At 40.2% G+C, this 19,280-nt stretch overlaps 1 protein-coding gene across 2 annotated transcripts in view; it reads right to left on the reverse strand.

Moving 5' to 3' along the window:
- NEGR1 (neuronal growth regulator 1) overlaps positions 1–19,280 on the reverse strand; it is a 444,891-nt gene that overhangs the window by 40,231 nt on the left and 385,380 nt on the right. The gene's annotated exons all lie outside the window — the stretch shown is intronic.

Raw genomic sequence — 19,280 nt, forward strand, 5'->3', positions numbered from 1 at the left:
TGCCAGCTGGACAATTTTGTATTCGCTATAATAGTTAGTAAAACCAATGGCCACCTTTATTCTTTAACAATAAAACTACCCAGCCTTTTCATGAAAGATGATTGCAATTTCCATTGACCTGTATATGCACTTAAAAAGCCTCCCTATAACTAATGAAATTTTGAAGTATTTGCTCTTAAGATACAAGAGTCTTTTTATTGAAGACTCTGTGACATTAAGTATTCATGAGACCTAGAGTGAGCTCAAATACCGCCCAAGTAAAAAGTATTACAATTTTTCAACTTGATTGAAATCTTTTTTTTTCTGCAAGATGTGCACCATAGCCTGCTGAGAGGGACTATTTTTTTTTTTTAAGGCTGTAGAGATATGCAGAATACATCCAGGTACCTTAGCTGTTAGTGATCGATTTCCCTGAGCACCCTTGTCCCTCCTTTGAAATTGATTCATGATAACTGCCTCCATTTGGGTCAAACAGTATTTAACCGCTTGTAAATTTTAATTAAATGATTTGTCACTTTGAACATATAGTTTGTCATCTTGCAGCTAAGCAATGTGTCTTTATCAGAAAATGACTCAAGGGAAAGACATTCATCTACTCTGTCATTTCAACACCCATTAAGATAATTTGGTTGTCGCAGAGACGCAAACTTGGGGATTTGTAAAATGGGCTATTCCACTGTATATGAGTTGTACCACTGTGTAAAGTTTAAGAGTATAATTTGTTCTTTAATTGCATCCTAATAATTAGTTTAGCTGGGTCATTTCTCATTAGTGGATGTTTTATTTCAGTGTAGAACAAAAATGTTCTCTAGCTTTTCTTTCTTTCTTTCTTTCTTTCTTTCTTTCTTTCTTTCTTTCTTTCTTTCTTTCTTTCTTTCTTTTGCTCTGGTTCCCTGATTTGTTTCTTTAGGAGGGCAGTAATGTTTGCGTGTAAGCAGTGTTGCCTTAATATCACAGGACTATATTTGCTTGACCATTAGTTTTGATACAGATTAGATACAATTAAAAAGAAAAACTGCTGCTTTCAAGTTCAGATACAAGAGAACGGTAATGAAAAACACTATTTGGAAACTAGAAGAAGAAGAAGAAGAGTTTGGATTTGATATCCCGCCTTTCACTCCCCTTCAGGAGTCTCAAAGCGGCTAACATTCTCCTTTTCCCTTCCTCCCCCACAACAAACACTCTGTGAGGTGAGTGGGGCTGAGAGACTTCAGAGAAGTGTGACTGGCCCAAGGTCACCCAGCAGCTGCATGTGGAGGAGCGGGGACGCGAACCCGGTTCCCCAGATTACGAGTCTACCACTCTTAACCACTACACCACACTGGCTCTAAACATTCAGATACCTGTAGTTCGCCATATGTTGCTGTATACCACAGTCTATCAGTTCTAGCCAGTGTGGCCATTGTTCAGGGATAATGAAGGGCAATAGACCCCTGTTCTTAAGGAAATCAGAGATCTAACACCATCCCAAGTAGCTTCTATATCACGAGTTTTTACAGCTAGGAACACACCCAACAATGTTTTTTCTTAGATTTCTCAAAAAATTCTCAAAAGACACCGCATACATTGCCCAATATATTTTTGTATGTTGTTCAACAGGTCATAGACAGAAACTGAGATTCAGTTGTAAAATTCAGCAGATGATAAACAAGCAAACAAAAGTACAAGAAAAACTAAAGAGAATATCAAAGCAGCTTTGACTTCCAACTAAACCAGGCTGTGTTGATCACAACAAAACCCTTTTATGGAATTGCAGATATACAAGGGTGGGCACCAGCCAGGAATTCCAAAATATCTGCAAGTAGGCTGCTTCTGAAGTCACTTGGTGTGATGCCTTGCTACTCTGTTATTTCTAGGTGTAAGATCCTGTCTTCATGTTATTGTTCACTTATATAGTCATTTGCTTAGTTACTGTATCAGCCACCTGAAGACAACCTATATATCTCCCAGACCTCAGTTAGGACCACATTGCTAGTCTTTCGCCTGCATTAATTTAATCACAAACTGAGCAGTTTTTAAACTAGAACATTCTTGCATATTGTTATACACCACCCCTATCTCCAAGCGTTGTGAGATTCCAGGGGTATCAGGTGCATTTTAACCCAGGATTTGTTTTTCCTTTTGGACAATTAGGCACAGCAGAGACTACAGGGTCTTTGTGATATATGGTTTTATTTACACATATTTACAACTTGAAGCCTTCAACGGAGGTAGTTCAGTGCATCAATATTCCAAGACGTTTCTGCCCTCCCTTAGGCACAGAATTATTTCCAAGAACAGATCTCAACAGCACATCACTCAGCAACCCTTGCTGCTTAATTTCAAAGTGCCATGCTAAATCCTACCCTCACCAAACACTGGTGTTGTCTTTTAAACTAGCCTTCTAGTTGAGGGAGCAAGGAAACCCACACACTTGCAAATAAGATTTGACTTTTCTTCCCTTTTGTCATGCTCTGCCATTGAGCTATGGCGCATTCCTCAGAACCTAGATTACTGACAGCAATCTAATCTGGAGGTGACTAAAGCAGGTGTAACAATAGCCTTGATCTGCTTTACCCAGGATGGGGCTCACCCGACGCACCTTGGTATTTGTGACAAAGCATCACATTGCCCAGCTGAGCTGCTATGTTGTTTTCTGCAGCAAAACCACCTTTCCATTTAAGCTGAGGAATTTTTCCTTCCAAATAAATGGCGGTATGTTTCTTTAGGAAAGAAAGCCGAGATGTTACGATTTCCTTGGTGAGTTTCTAGACGTATACATTATCTCGGCCTCCCTTCCAACTTTTAAGAACAAACACTCCAAGAATGAGGCTTACTTTCTGTGACATGTTACTAATTGTCTCCCTGGTGGCACTTTGGGGTCGGCATGCATATTCCCCAGCCTCTCCATGTGTAGCCAATGCATCTTGAGTTCTATTTTTGCCTCCAGCTGTGCTATACGTTTCAGCTTCCACCATGCAGCAACTTAATGCTGTCTCACCCAACTGTTCAGCAATGGCTGCTGATATTGATGGGAAATGGCACAAATACCTCCCGGCAGCTGAGAAACTGTGGGTTGAACTTGATGAGCGGATGGATGAAAATGTGAGGTATGCTCTCATATCAGAGCGCTGAATCCTGGATTCCAGACAAACCTGTCAAAATGATATTTTATTTAATATCATTTTGACAGTACCATGTTGACTTTTATTCTTTAACTATCTGCTTAGTTCTAAAACCATTTACCAGTCCTCAAGCGTTTGTTTTTTTATTTTACTCAGTAGCTTCTTCCATTCTTAGACTGCTTACCACCAGAAGACCTCTAAGCAGTTTACAGCAGTTAAAATGCAAATATAAAGTACAATTTAAAAAACCCATGTCAAATGAAGTCAAGTTCTCAAATTTTTAAACTGTTTTACAAGCTTTCTTACAAATTGCTCTGCTGCATCATTTTACATTTCAGTGGTATATGAACAGTGTCGTAGAGCCAAATAAAATTTAGTTCCAATCGAAACAAAAATTCCATTTTTTTCCCAAGCTTTTGACCAATGATCAGTTGGGCTTGGGGTTTCAAATTCTCTGTTTTTCAGCAAACAGCTCAATGTGCACCTGACACTGAAAAAGATAATTCTGCTTCCCTCCTTAGGATACCTCTTGACTACTTATGGTGATGCTTATTCCAAAAAGTGCTGATAGGGATAATGCTGGATTGTTGTTACTCCTTATGATTTCTGTTTGATGGTTGTGAATTTTGTGATACTTGGATTACCTGCACAATTCCATGCATAAGTTAGTCCCACTGTGTTCAGTAGGGCTTCATCCATACAAAGTGTGTTGATGAACTGCATCCTAAATTACTCTTTTGGTTTGTAAGCTGACTTTTGAATATTATGATAAAAAAGCAGGCTATAGTATGTGTATAGATAGATAGATAGATAGATAGATAGATAGATAGATAGATAGACAGATAGTCAGATATTCAGTTTTGAGCAAACTCTTATCACTAAGCATCTCTAACCCTTGACAACAGGGTCTCTTCCTAATGCCAACTATAGGTGAAAGTATATTGTTAATCATAGCAGAAGAAGTAATACTAAAGCTGCTACTACTACTGGAATTAATGAAGATGCAGATGCAGATAATGATGATTTCTTACTGGCCTTTCACTATCAGGTGTCAGAGTAGATTACAACAATTTTAAAATGTAATATTAAGAATCTGTTAAATCAAATGGTGGAATTATATGCTGCTTTGCAAATGCAGGTTTCTTTAAAATGCAAACTGGGTCAGAAATTAATCCCTTCCTACCTTACAAGGCTACTGAAGAAAATCCCTCTTCTGATGGTAGCATTGGATTTCGGGTAGGGCATCCCCCATTGGCATAAAAAAATGCTACCTCCCAAAGAGATTTTCCCTAAGACCACAGCAATGGAGGAAATATTTAAATTCCCTCTCTGTACTTACTCTGATCCTGTTAATTATCAACTCCCCTCGCCAGCTGACACAATTTGCATCTTTTTAAAGTGCACATTAGAAGCAGATACATTTTATTTCGTATCTCGTTTTGGCCCCGCTTTAAACGAGGAGAAAGGCTCCTCACCCCAGCCGGAAGTGACATTTGACAACATACTTTCCTTTAAATTAACACCAGCCTCAGTGAAGGTGAATTATAGCTTCACTCTCTTTGGTGCCATGTTATATTTATGTGTTCCAGTCAGATAAACTTTTAAATCATTCATATTCCCTGGTTCTTGAAAAAAACAGCAGACTTCAACTTCAAGAGGATTTTCTCCGCCTGCCAATATGCAATTAGTTTTTGCCATTGATTTTACCATCTCTTTGGCACTTGCATCATTTTCTCAGTGCCCTTGCCTATTCAGTACATTCCCTTTCATGTAGATGAAGAGTAATTGTCCTGCTGATACACATGCGGGTAGTGAGAAAGAATGTAAGTGCCTTCAAGTAATAGTTATGCATTTTGTACAATGTACATATTTTCCTTTCAGTCAGTCAAATGTCCTGAAGGAGGTACAATAGACAGTAATTCAAAACAAGCCAATGTAGGCAAAATGACACCTGCTCCTTCCAAACGACACAGCTCAGATTGTGTCTTATGGGCCATTCAATAAGTTACGACTTCCTGAATAGAGATTTGCTTCTGCAAGTATGAAGGGCACGGTGCTGTTTGAAGTAGTGGCTTTTAAATCAGCATTTTAAAGATGCAGTCCACATAGCACTTATTCTGGAGTAGAATAATTCAAAACAATGGAACCTCTGTAGAATAAGTGCTTTTTGTTTGGGATTTTAGCAACAAATATTAAACGAACCATTCCCCCTATAATGTAGTCCAACATCCCATCTCACTCTAGAGCAGTGTTTCCCAAACTTGGGTCTCCAGCTGTTTTTGGACTACAACTCCCATCATCCCTAGGTAGCAAGACCAGGTCAGGGATGATGGGAATTGTAGTCTGAAAACAGCTGGAGACTCAACATTGCTCTAGAGTAGCCAAGAAACAGAACCCCTGACTATAGCAATTCATGCCTTGGTTGCATCTGGAGTGGACTACTGCCATGCATTCTATATTGGAAGTGTTCAGAACAGCTGTCTAATGTTGCCACTCCATTGTTGACTGGAGTGTCAGTCACACCAAGCATTTTATACCAATTTTACAACAGCTAATTAGCTGCCAGACCCAATCCAAAGTTCTGGTACTGACCTTTAACACAAGAGAGAGAACTATTCATTGGGTGGGTTGTTGTAAAATGAAACCATTCTCAAAGGTTGGGGGGAATTTTCAGGTGGCAGTTCTTGCTTACCTTATCTATTCAGGTGACCTAGTGTGTGGGTTTTTTTTGGGGGGGGCTTCCTCCCTTGTTTTTTCCGCTTTTAATAATCAACTGCATGGAAAATTCTAAGTTGCATGTGTGAAGAATCTCCTTAAGATCTGCATCAATTTCTGAGAATACATGGAGGCAAATGCCTAAACAGGGCTTATGGTTCTCTTTGTTCAAGTCAAGCCCTGTTTTGAAAATAAAAAAAACCAATTGCAATCCATGTTTACTGTGCTCTAAATGTTCTTGGACTAAAACACCCATCTGCCTTAGTCAGCAGAGCCTGTGGCCAGGCATGATGGGAATTGTAGTCCAGACAGTATGGTGTGGTGGTGATGGTGCTCACCTGATCTTTCAACAGCTGAGTCAATGCTGTTTACTAGGAAGGCATGGTGGTGAGGCAACAAAGAGGTTGACACAAGGCAAACATATCAGCAGAGCCAATTTGGTGCTCCTGCCAGTGTGTTTGAACTGCCCCTCTCCTTCCTGGTAAGCAACAATGGCTCCAGTTGTTTGGAGGTCAGGTGGTGCTCATCTGACCATGCACCATTACCCCGCCACACTGGTCCAAACTCACTGACTATCCCTGGATTATGATCTTGCCTATGGAAGCAAATGTTGCAGTGAATTAAAGGACTGTGTAATAAATTCATGGAGCTCTTTGCCCTAGCACTGTGCCGAGCATGCTGTCCTTTCTACATGTCAATATGGTACATTCTAAAAACTAGTTATCAGATCATCAAAGGCCATTCAAACAATTTCCTTTTTTTGTTCTGTTCTTCTCCCTTACATTTGCCCAAATGGTTGTGACATTATCAAAATTTGATGTTCTCAGAATAGCAGGCGCTGAACATTGTATGTGGTATAATAGTGTACAAAATGGAGGTAAATAATGGGGAACTAATGGAGACGTCTGGCAAGTGAATAATCATTTTTGACCTGAGGAGTTTTAAAGCTAGTTTTAACTAATATGCACAGTTGTGCAATACAATAGATGCATTACAGGAAGGAAATAAAAAAGGTGGATGTAAATATATTGAATTAAAAGGGCCATGGCTTTATTAAAGGAAGAGAAGGACACCAACTTTTAATGATTTTGTGGCCCAATCACTCTGAGTGTAAAACATGAGTGATGAATTTGGGTAGGGACATTCCAAATATTTTTGTGATTGGTGGGCCAAAGGGATTAAGAACAAGCTCATTCCAAGCTGATATAAGGCACTTCTTTCATCTCTAGTTTTTCTCCCATAGGAAGGTATCAATGTAGCTTGCCAGTCATTCCATTGATTTCAAAATCTCAAGTTGTATATTTCTTAAATAACTATTACACTCTTCCTCAGCAAATACTCTCCCCACTGAACATATGGTCTTTCAAGGCTATACCCAGGTGCTTAATTACTGGGTGCTCCACCTTACAAAAACCCAGCTCGTATTCCTAATTATATCCCTTTAATCTGGCAAGGTTCACACTTCTTTACAATGCCCTTTTCTACTCAAGCTATCCTAAACCTTCTAATCAACTAATTAAGGAGCCTAACTTTCCTCTAGACTTTTATTATCAATCCAAGGATGGCTACTTTGCAAAGATCATTCTCACTATCATGGCTTGTTAGTACCTGGAGAAATTATTTCTGCTTCGCCTTTTGGTGGAGCAGTACATTGTGAGCCAAAGTGACGGATACAATCCACTGAGTCCTTAGATCACCACTAATAGCTCATTTCCCTATACAATTTCTAGATTGTGGCCACAAATCCACATTCTCAAAAGAAATATCTAAAAGAAAAGAATGGATAAAACATGTATTCTTCCTCTAAACCCAGCTGCAAGCAGACCAGTGTCTCTTTTCATGATAGCATCCTCTACAGTTCCATAAGGCCACAAATATTCCTTATATACAGTAGATCTTCACTTGACTGTCCAGAAGTCCCTATGAATGCATTTACTACCCTTATGTGGTGAACTGGATTGCATCCTACCATGGCAGGCAAGGAACCAGATCACCACTCAGATAGTGGTACTGGGATGCTTCAGGCCTCCACCATCTCAGGAGCCCAGCAGCACCCTTGGTTGGCTCTGGTGGGCAGTGCCTGGCCACCAGCAAAGATGAAACCTATGCCAGGGCTATAAAAGGACGTCTAAGACTGAGGTGGCTCCAGTGCTTCTGGACATCAGTTTGCCACTGGTTGTTTCCTGCTTGGCAGGGGGTTGGACTCGATGGCCCTTGTGGTCTATTCCAACTCTATGATTCTATGACAGAGCTAGGAAGGTATTTTACCAACAGTTCAAGGTGGGGCCTTGCCTGTAGGGATTTTGCCTTTCAACAAGAGTATATTATTGGTATTTGTCGTAACTTGGTGAGGGAAGGCTTTGGGAAGGATCCTTATCTGTAGAGGAAAGAGCCAAAATGAATCTTCAGTGAAGCCTAGCTTGGGGTGCCAACACCACACAACCAAGTCACTGTGGGAGACTCCATACCATGGTCTCATAGCAACTCTTTAGGTTGCCATGCAGATGGGTTGGGTGAAAAATTGGACCAGCAGGTAGGCTACCTGGGGAGAATCAGAAGCACCAGCTTCTCAAGAGGATCGTGGGCTCTAAATATGGAGGGGGCCAGCCCCCTAAAAAAATATAAATAAATTTGGGTCGAAACTGCATTGACCCTTAGGAGTTGGTGCCTATGGGGACAATGGTTTGTTTTCCCATACAGTAGTATGATTTCACCCTCTTTCGGTTCTTTCTCCTGCCTGCCTGTCTCCCTCCCTGGCACACAAATGCTTATCTGTTACTGAAGTAATGCAGTGTTCTTAAAATAAATAGAAAGCCCAAGCTAGATAATTTGGAAGGTGATTTGTTTTTAAGAGACTGAAAACAACCAAACTACTGCATTTTTATCCAAAAACCGTATGCCCATCTGTAATTACAGAAATACCTGAGATTACTATAATTGAAAAAAATGATAACATTTGCCTATCTTCTCCCAGATTGCTTATTTACAGCATGTGACAACTGTTTCTGTTGAGCAATTTTCTCATTTCCTTTTCACGTAGACTTATGAATATCAACAAGCATGCACATAGAAAAATACTGTTGGTTGGATTTATTTTTTAAAAGGTCTAAATTAAACAGGTTGATTATAGCCACTTCATGTAATGGTAATGAATAATGTGAAGTTGGAAGTGAGGAAAGCGGGAAAATTGCATATTCTTAGGCACATATTTTCAACAAAGTCTGTGAGATATGTAGGTTGAAGCATGAATCGTCAGCACCATCATGATTATGGCCAAAAGTAATTTTGCAAGGGCTGTGATGAATATTCTCCCATTTAAATTTCTGGATAGAAAATAACTCTTTGAATTGCCAAGAAGTCATTGAAAGAAAAGAGCACTATTCCTGAAGAAAAATGTTCTTAAAAACATTATCAGGTTTCTTAAAAAGTTACTTGCATAATTTATTTCCAACACATTCAGCATAGATTTATGTTCCCAGGGAGACTTATCAGAGTAGTAAGAAGCAAAAAGAACAATTTAAAACAATAATAATATTTATAGCATACCAACCAGTACAGAAAATTTAAACAACAAACCAAACCAATAGTAACCACCAAACCAAACCAAACCATGTCGGGTCACAGCACATGGGGGAATGGCAGCCCGCAAAGCCCCCCCCCCCCGGAGAGATGGTGAGTGGACTTATGGGTATAGAGGCTAAACCAATAAAAAAATAAAAAAGCATATATTTATTAATCACAACTTCAAAACTCTGTGGAGCCTTTTGTGTCCTAATAGAGACCAGAAGCATCTTTAGACAATTCAAAAGGAAAAACTGGGCAAAATTGATCAATCAAAATAATGCATAAGGTGCTTGAAATGGTTGGGTATTCTAATTTCTCTTTGAAACAGTGGCTTTCATGTGCTGGACTATGCACAGCATAAGAGATGCATCAAAATAGCTTTCTGACTCACTGTGGCAAAGCTCATTAATATTATAATTGTTCACAATTTGATACACAGGTCTAGAAAATGTTAATCAATGAACTCCAGATGACCTGTTTCAGATCTTGTCCTTACTTGATAGAAAATGATCTGATTCTTTATTTATTCAGTGAGCAAGCGAATTATATTGTTATGATTCTCTGTAACCAAACAGGTCTCCTGGAATAATCCAGTCTTTTTATGCATTATCCCATGAGTCAGCCAAACATTTAGCTCTTTAGTATAGAAACATTTACATTTATCACACAATCTTTTTTATTTTCGGTATTTCCCTGGATATTTTAGAACGTTCCTTTTTGAAACCTGCATTTGCCACTAACATTTCCATCTGTGTTGACTGAATAAATTGCTCCAGAGTCCCCACAGTACAACTGTTTTTGTCATTCTTCTAAAAGCTACTGTTCCATTATTTTTGAACACGACTCCTCAGCGCTTAAAACAGAAAGCGTTGTAAAGCAGAAAACAAATAACATTAACAATATATCATTGTTCCATGATTCACGCCATCTTGGATACTAATGGGCATATGATTCACGCCATCTTGCTGTTATGGCGTGAATCATATGCCCATTAGTATCCAACAACATAATTCCCTCTTTTCAAGTGCCCACAGACATCACCTCAAACACTGAAATGAATCGGGGGGAGTTCCATGGGTAGGTTTGAGTTCTATGCAATTTGGCACTCAAGCCAATGAAACTGATTCAACATCAGTGAAGCACTGCAGTCTATAAATGTTGTACACCAAGCACATAAATCATTCCTAAGGGCTTTAAAACATAAGAATTGTATCTTCCCTGACCCCCCAATAAAAAAATCACTACAAATTTGACAGGTACAGAAACGCCTCCCTGAGCAGAATAATAAAATGAGTTGATACCGTACAAAATATTTTCTATGAAAGGAACTTAGTTGTTCACTTGGGAGATGTTGGAGAATTACTATTTTTTTGGTGAAGCCTCAGTTGATACAGCTGTTCTTGAGGCACATGACAACACAAAATCACTGCCACTTGATCATATGGGTGACAGTCCCTTATGAAACATGCATTCAGTATCTCTCTGGATTGTGATAATCTTTCCCCAGCAGAAGTGTGGGGTCATGTATCTCTGTGAGAGTTTTTGATCCCATGAGTCAGCCAAACAGAGAAACAACCTCTCCTAATCAATTTTAAGTTAGACACACTTGATAATTATGAATATTACTGTGAGGCCCAGGTGAGAGGTATGGGCTAAAAGTTACAACTTAGGTAAATCCTGACATTTGTTGCTCCATTTATTTCATTCAATGGGATTTCAGCTGGGTAAAGTCTTGCTTTAAATCTGGGGTGGGGGGAGATGACTAACAGGAAACTTAGATAATGGTTTGTTAAGGTCTTTCATTACTGAGAAAATCAAATGCAAATCTTCCTCCATAACAGCAAATCCATGATTTATTAAACAGAATATTTCTGGCCACAATAAGACTGCACATTTCAAGGATACCAAGTCCAGAAAACAATTACTTAAGTCCAAATTGGCATTGAAAAGAGAAGTAAACATGTTTCTTCTGTGTTAGTTCATTCTGAAAATTGTTATTTTAGTATCTTTTAATGTTTTAAAATATACTGAAGAAGTAAAATTGGTAGTAATTGGAATAAAAATGGTAAGAATCAATTTACTAAAATGCACACAGTGTACTTTTCATCTTAATAACGGACACAAATGGAACATCTCTCATTGAACTAACTTATACAAAAAAACACTTCATGAAATGAGCCAATTAGGAAAGGTCACTAATTATTTCCTACTAATACTGCTACTTGATTTTCTAGCATTTTATTTCAACTCTTTCCCCTATTTCAGTACTTCACAGAGATCCTCCTCCTAATCAATTTCAAGTTAGAAACACTTGAAAATTATGAATATTACTGCCAGGCCCAGTTTTCAAATCTATAGACCCATTTCATCATCTATAGAATCAGTAAGGGTAACTCAATATTAACACAGATGTCTAGGGAATATGGTATAGAATACTGAATACAATGCTAAACTGTGGACTTACAACTTCTCATTTCTACTGTTATTAACATGAAACTAAGCAACTAAGCTTCACAGCTTCTCTGACTCATTGTATGTGGCCTTAATTAGATGTAATTGAGTTTTTTGTTTCTCATATAACATGCTAGATTTAGTGGAAATACTTGCCACCTTTCAAGTTTCTTGTCTTCACGCTGTAGAAAATCCTTTTGTTCCTAAGTTAATGCAGGCTCTACTTTATTAACTGTTTTAATATGTTCATCTTCTTGCGGAATTAAAGTATAAAAAGAAAAGAAAGTCAGTTGCCTCAAATTAGCATCCATGTAGTATCCCCCCCCTTTTTTTTAACAAAGGAAATTGTCATTTGAAATCTCTTTGTTGTGGATAATAAATGTTCTCTTGCAGTAAGAAATGGAAAAGTAATTTCAACTTACAAAAATAAAAATTTACAAAGCACACCAACACAGTTCTTATAGAGGCTCTATGGGCAATTTTAGTTCAGCGAAGAACTCCCAACACAATGGTAAATACAGACAACAATGTACATAAAAAGAACCAGATTTAATCCACGTATTTATTATTGTATATTTAAAATTTTACATCCCACTTTCCTCATGAAAGAAAGCGAAGGTGACTTTCACCAGTACCCTTGCTACATTGATTAGTTTCCCCAAAGTTAGTGTACAATCAGCTGAACTTGAACATTGGACAGGGTATAAAGAATCTTGGTCTGATTTGGTATGAGAGATGTTTGTACTTTTCCCCCTACTAAGTACCATAGTGGAAAAATGTGGATCTTAGACGCTGAGTACAGCAGCCACACCTGATCTTCTGCAAACAGACCATGCCCCAAAACGTCTCAAGAAAACTTAAGAAATGCCTTTACCTGGCAGTATGCAACACAGAACCTGACATAGAGACAGCAAGAGAAAAGTGGAATAGAGTAGTATATACCCATGTAACACCTGCAGAATTGAAAAATGATCTAAGTGACATTAAAACAGCCACCTGTGCCATCAGACCGAGTCCAATCCAACAGTAAATACTTCACTGAACTTACTGGTTACCAGCATACCTTAAACACCTGGGCATTATACCCATGGGCCGCTTTTGGAAATGTAGTCAACCACAGGCAGACCCAACCGACCTACGGTATTCAAACCCTTCTGGAAGGAAATGCAAACTAGAGTCACTCTGGTCCTAAACCAATCTCTGTCAATAAACACTGCAATTGTAATAACTGACCACAAACATTGTGGAAGGGCAGAAAAGGAGGTTCCACCAGGCCATGTTCATAGCTTCCACGAGATCTATAACAACGTTTTGAAGCTTTTTGCAGAGTAACCTCCTGGACCAAAAGAAGTGAGTGGCTGATGAAATGCTTCCGCTAGCACAAGGTTTTCTACCTGTGCAACTGAACTGCTCTCTCTCTTTCCCCTGTGTGCCCTTGCCTCCAAACTGTTCTAGAAAGTTGGGGCAACTCCCAGAACAGATTAAGGGGGCATATGGAGAGAGGAGGGGAGGGGTTCTGATGCACAGCCAAGTTGTTGCACTAGTAGAAGCATTAGTAGGTACCACCCTGAGAGGCACAGCACAAGAACTAGAACTCAGCAGCTGCTTAGCTAGGCACTAGACACAGCCTTGATGGTCACCTATTTTTTTACTTGAGCATATAAATTTGAACACTGCATTGTTTCAAAGCAATTGCATGAGTCCTGGAATAGGAAAAATACAGGATATAAATATAATGGTGAAGCATGGGGCTGGATCTTTAGCTGAGCAGGTACTCCATTAACGCAGCCCAAGAGGGATGACTCTGTCTGGGAGTCCACACAGGGGCCAATGAGCCAAAACACCTCTTCCACTGGCAGCCTGTGTTGGGTCGTGGCACCCAGTCCACATTGGGGTTGACTCCCTAGCACGGCTGACCCCACTAGGTTCCTATCAGCCGGCATGTGGGCTTTCTGATGCTGGATACATGCCCAGTGACTAAGCAAACCTACTGACATCTGTAATCAATAATGTTGTGGCCTAATTTCAACCCAATACCCATCTCCTATGTTCATTTCCATGTTCTACCCCACACCGGGCTGTGGTCATCATGCCCGTGACAGCAATAGTCAGCAAAAATTTGTGGATTTATACCACTAGTACATTTATGTCCACACACCAACCTGCTTTAATAATTGTTCTACGAGGCTGCCTCAATGCTACCACATTACTGCTGACTGAAAAGCTATAGCTCAACAATAGTAGAATTCCCTCTCCCTCAGAACAGGTGTGATCTTTATGAATGCACAATAAAAAGGATGTCTCAGAGTTAACTAAAATATTTCAGTGATTGATTATGATTGGTATGGGGTTATTATGGTATGGTATTGGGGGGAAGAGGGAATTATTTTGTCACCCATGTAATGAAGCCTGGCCAATGTTCTCCTTGTTTTCTTGATTTGCCAGTTCTATTCATAACAGGCTGATAGTAGACATAGCTGTAAAAACCACAGATTGAATGCAAGGTATATATTTGTTCAATTCAGCTACTACTTAAATAATACACATATATGTCTTCTTTATATGTTATTTAGAACTCTTTGTTTTTATTTCCTTTAATTCCCAGTGGCATCCCAATGTAACACACACACACACGACTGGCATTTTTGGGAGGTGGCTGTTTGCTTGCTTGCTTTTTTTTACCAATTTAGAATCACAATTATAGTTTCAGTCAGGTGATGTTTACAAGCCTTAATTACAGCGTATACTTGAGTCAAGAAATGCCTTGAGTGGATGATCCCATTATCAGAAGGTGGGGAGCCAATTTGCACTGATTCCCCCATCTTCCCAAGAATCTCTGTGGTCTCTGAAAAGCTGCTTTGAAGGGTTGGGGGACCCTCCAGAAAAAAAAGTGAGGGTGGCATGGGGTATTTGGTGGGGAAAGGGGTAATCAATTAAAATCAACTCCCCTTTTTCCACCCGTCAAACCTCAACTGGGTGAAAAACCTCAGCTGGGTGAAATCCTTCCATTTGTGAAAGAGCAATTTATTTATTTTTAACTGGAAGACACAGAATTGCTGTAAGTCAGTCAGTAAGTAAAGATTCAGGGAACCAACAGAACCTCTGAATCTAGCCTATGTCCATTTGGATTATAAGGCTATCAATGGCTACTAGCCACGAAGTCTGTTTTCTACCTCCAGTGGCAGAGACAGCATGCATGTGAATAACAGTTGTTGGGAATCACAAAATGGGAGAGCACTGCTGCACCCAGGTCCTGCTTGTGGAATTCCCATACGAGACCCCAAATTCAGCCATATAAGTATGCAGACATTTGCAAGGTTTCTGTTATATATAATGCCAAGTTTCCTTTTCTGATTTCATGAAAAACATATGCCACTTTTATTGTTTTAAAACAATCAGTTAATTAGGGATTCTTTTTACAAAACAGGAATGCAAGCAACATTATTCTTAATATAGATCTACCTTCTGTTTTTTGTGTATCTACCACAGCCTGTAAACTAGGAGAGAATGCTTGCCTTCAGCACTTTTAAAACTATATCTGAATGGCTGTCATGCTCTATGACTATAGTCTAACAATAGATTTCCAGTGGGTGCACAAATCCAAATCACAGCATTATGTAATACTCAACAATAGTCTGCACTACACAATCCTTATTTCCCCACAATAATTATGAACTGCACATAAAATATGGCTAGATGTAGGCAATAGTTTTTTGAGAATATAAGAGGACAAAAGTGTTGTGCTAGATCAGAGCAAAGACCAATCCAGTCCAACATCCTGTTCGAACTGTGGCCGGCCGAATGGAAACGGAAAGCTTGCAAGCAGCACCTTAATTTGGCAGTCCCTTTGCTACTTGTGATTCACAGCAGCTGGTATTCAGAGACATACTGCCTCCAGCCCCTAGTGGCACAACACAGCCATCATGGCTGGTTGCCATGGATAGCCTTACTCTCCATGAATTTTTTTATTCCTCTCTCAAACCAGGCAAGCTGATGACAGTCACTACATCTCGTGAGAGGGAACTGCATGGTTCTAACTCAGGCATAGGCAAACTCCAGCCCTCCAGATGTTTGGGACTACAATTCCCATCACCCCTAGCTAGCAGGACCAGTGGTCAGGGATGATGGGAATTGTAGTCCCAAACATCTGGAGGGCCGGAGTTTGCCTATGCCTGTTCTAACTACATGGTCTTTGAAGAAGCACCTTTCTTTAGGCAGTCCTGCATCTTCCAACATGAAGCTTCATCAGTGGCTCCAGGTTCTACAATTATGAGAGCGGGGAAAAACCTTATCTCTACCCACTTTCTGCATTCCCAGCATCATTCCATAGGCATCTCCCCCCCCCCTTAAAGCCCCAGTGTTTTAACCTTTTCTCACAGGGAAGTTGATCAAGCCCCTTGACCATCTTGCTTGCCCTTTTCTGAAACTTCTCCAGCTCTTTAGTATCCTTTTTGAGAATATTCACAGTGTTCCAAGTGTGGTCACACCATAGATTTGCGCAACAGCATTATGATATCAGCAGTTTTATTTCCATGGAATTCACCCTTTTTGGGGGGAGGGGGTTTGCCACACACTGAACTGACATCTTCATTGAGCTAGGCACTGTGACTTCAAGTTCTGGTCCTGATCAGTCGCTACCAGTTCAGATCCTATTAGCATACATATGAAGGTTCAGAGGGTTCCGCCCACCCTTTCACAATAATACCTGATAAAATAGGTTAATAGATTTTTAAACCCGTATATCAATACATCACATGCATTTCGTATGCAAGGAAACAACATTATGAATATTTATTCAAGCTCGCCGTCCTTGCATTTGAGGCTCATCTGATCAAATCTCTTGATCACATGGTGTTTTTTCATTTCTTGAATATAGCTGGCATAGTGAACCTATGAGCATATTAAGCTGCTTTTATGTGGAGTGAGACCAACTGCCTTTTTCAACTGGCAAACAGTCCTCCAAGGTTATGCAAGTAGTCACAGCTCTGAAACTTGACATCCTGTTAATTGGAGATGCTAGGGATTGAACGTGAGATTTTGTGTATGCAAATCATGTACTCACCACTGAGCTGTGGCCCCTTGCTCAGTTCTCTAGTTCCTATTAATATTTCCCCCAATTATATAAATTCCTCTTGGCCAATCTGCTATAAAACAATCTGCTTTCTGCAGTCCTTTGCTTGCAAATGTTCATCTTCTTCATTTTTAAGCTGTAAATTTCCACACTGCATCAACTTTCACCCAACACTATCTTCAGTGGAGATTATACATGTTTTGCAATGCTTTTCATTTAGTCATAGTTAATTTTGCCTGTCAGTCAATGATCTTCATGTAGAATTTCAAGCCAATTCTTGAAGTTCACTAGAAAATGTTCATTTGTTGTCGTCTCTCCCTTTCTCTCTCTTCATTGCTGCCAGCATTTCTGAATCATCATCAGTTGCAACAACATTGATCAGTACTGCCTGCCTCTCAAAATGTCAAACATTTATGTTTATGGTTTTTGTCCAGATGATATTTTCAGGGTTTGTGAAGGAAATCCCTCTCCAATTATTTTTGATGTTGACTGAAAGTGAACAATGGCTAATTAGCAGCTAGCATGACAAGAAGAAATGTTCATCATTGAGAGGTAGTTGGGTATGGTATGATGAACTAATGGGAAATGGAAGTTCTGCCAATGATGTCAGCAAAACAGAATCAAAACTGGGACCAAGATAGGCTCTTTAAACACATTATACTCATTTCTAAGGCTGTAATTTTCCCCTGTCATCACCGATTCCTTCTTTCTCATGAAAGCCTCCTAAAACAGTGTAACATAGGCCACCCATAAACATTTCTATTTTCAAAAGTACTCCATAAATCTTCATTATTTGCTCTCCAACTTCATTTGCTGACAAGGAATAAACAGCTATTAAAAACACACAGCCCTAGATTGCTACATTTTAGTTGTACATTCAAAGTGTTGAAAGAACTCGAACATTAAAGCTAAGCAATTTACATCACCAGTGAGACAAAACAAAATGATACAATATCTATTTCGTTTAACGTTGAAATAAACTGGCCACGATCCAGCATGAAGTCAGACACACTAAAGCCCATTCGTATCTGTTATTAACTTCTTACTGGATTGTAGTGCGTGGTATTTTGGGAGGGAGTGATAAGGAAGCAAACAGATTACTATCACCATTACCATGAAATGTTTCAGGGCTGTTTTGTGGGTGTAATGCAGTGTTTCCCAACCGGTGTTCCGCGGCACACTAGTGTGCCGTGAGACACCGGCTGGTGTGCCGTGGGAGGGAGGCGGGCGAGTCGGGCGGCGAGAGGCGGCGGCGGCGAGGATCCGCGTCGAGCCGGAGGCGGCTCCGCGGTGCTGGTGCCGAGCGGCGGGGCAGCGCGCGCAAAAGGGAGGAGCGCGAGACAGCGGAGGAGGAGGAGGCCGGCATGTCCGGGCAGCAGCAGCAACAGCAGCAGCAGCAACTCCCGGCGACGGCTCCTCCTCCGCCCGCTATCGCCGCCACCACCACAACAGCCGCCGCCGCCTCAGCTGCCGCCGTCCCTCAATCCCTCGCTCTGCTGCCTCCTCCCACCCCGGCAAGGGGAAGGGAAAAAACTTTCACTTTTGTGCGTCCCTCCCGGCGTGACGCTGCGCGCTGACGTCACGGGGCGGGGCTTTAATGGTGGTGTGCCGCGAGATTTTTTCCCGGTAAACAGGTGTGCCGTTGCCCAAAAACGTTTGGGAAACACTGGTGTAATGGCCCATCCAAAGCAGCTTAAAATAAGAAAACGCCACACAAAAAAGAAATCAAGGGTTCAAAAATAACCAAACTCATTCAATCTCCTCAAAAACCAGGAAGCCAATAAAAGGACCTTCTGTGTTTTTTTTCCTGTTTCTACACTGTGCACTGCTTTGATGGCTTCATGCTGTGAAGCAGTCAATAAATCTGTACAACAACAACAACAACAACAACAACAACAACAACAACATCAAAGGTGGAGAGATGAAGCCACAAAGACACCCACTGCCTGTGGAACACTTATAGAAGAAATGAATGAAATAAATCAAAAGGGGACCATATTAAGAATCCATCATTCCTTCTTGTTCAATCTGTGGGCTTCTTCAAGCATTAAGCCATTCAATTACAATCATCTGGAGTGGGACCAGTCCTGCATCCACAAGTTGACTGAAGGTCTGAAGAATAAAACTTCTTGTTTTGCCAAATGGCAGGGGTTCATTTTGGACATACAAATGGGGTAAAGGGTAAATATTTTTCTTAGACAGCTAAAAGCAAGCTACAAAGCATTACAGCTATGCTTACGGTCCCTGTGGTTTCTGGCAACCCCATCAGCAATAGGGGGTTACGATAGTAGCCTTGACAATATTTATGCATTCTCGCTACAGCGAAAGATCAATTAGTCATTGGGCGGGTAGCAGTAAGATGAATGGATACTCCC

The sequence above is a fragment of the Podarcis liolepis genome (assembly GCF_965112155.1).
Source record: "Podarcis liolepis genome assembly, chromosome: 6".
NCBI lineage: Eukaryota > Metazoa > Chordata > Lepidosauria > Squamata > Lacertidae > Podarcis > Podarcis liolepis.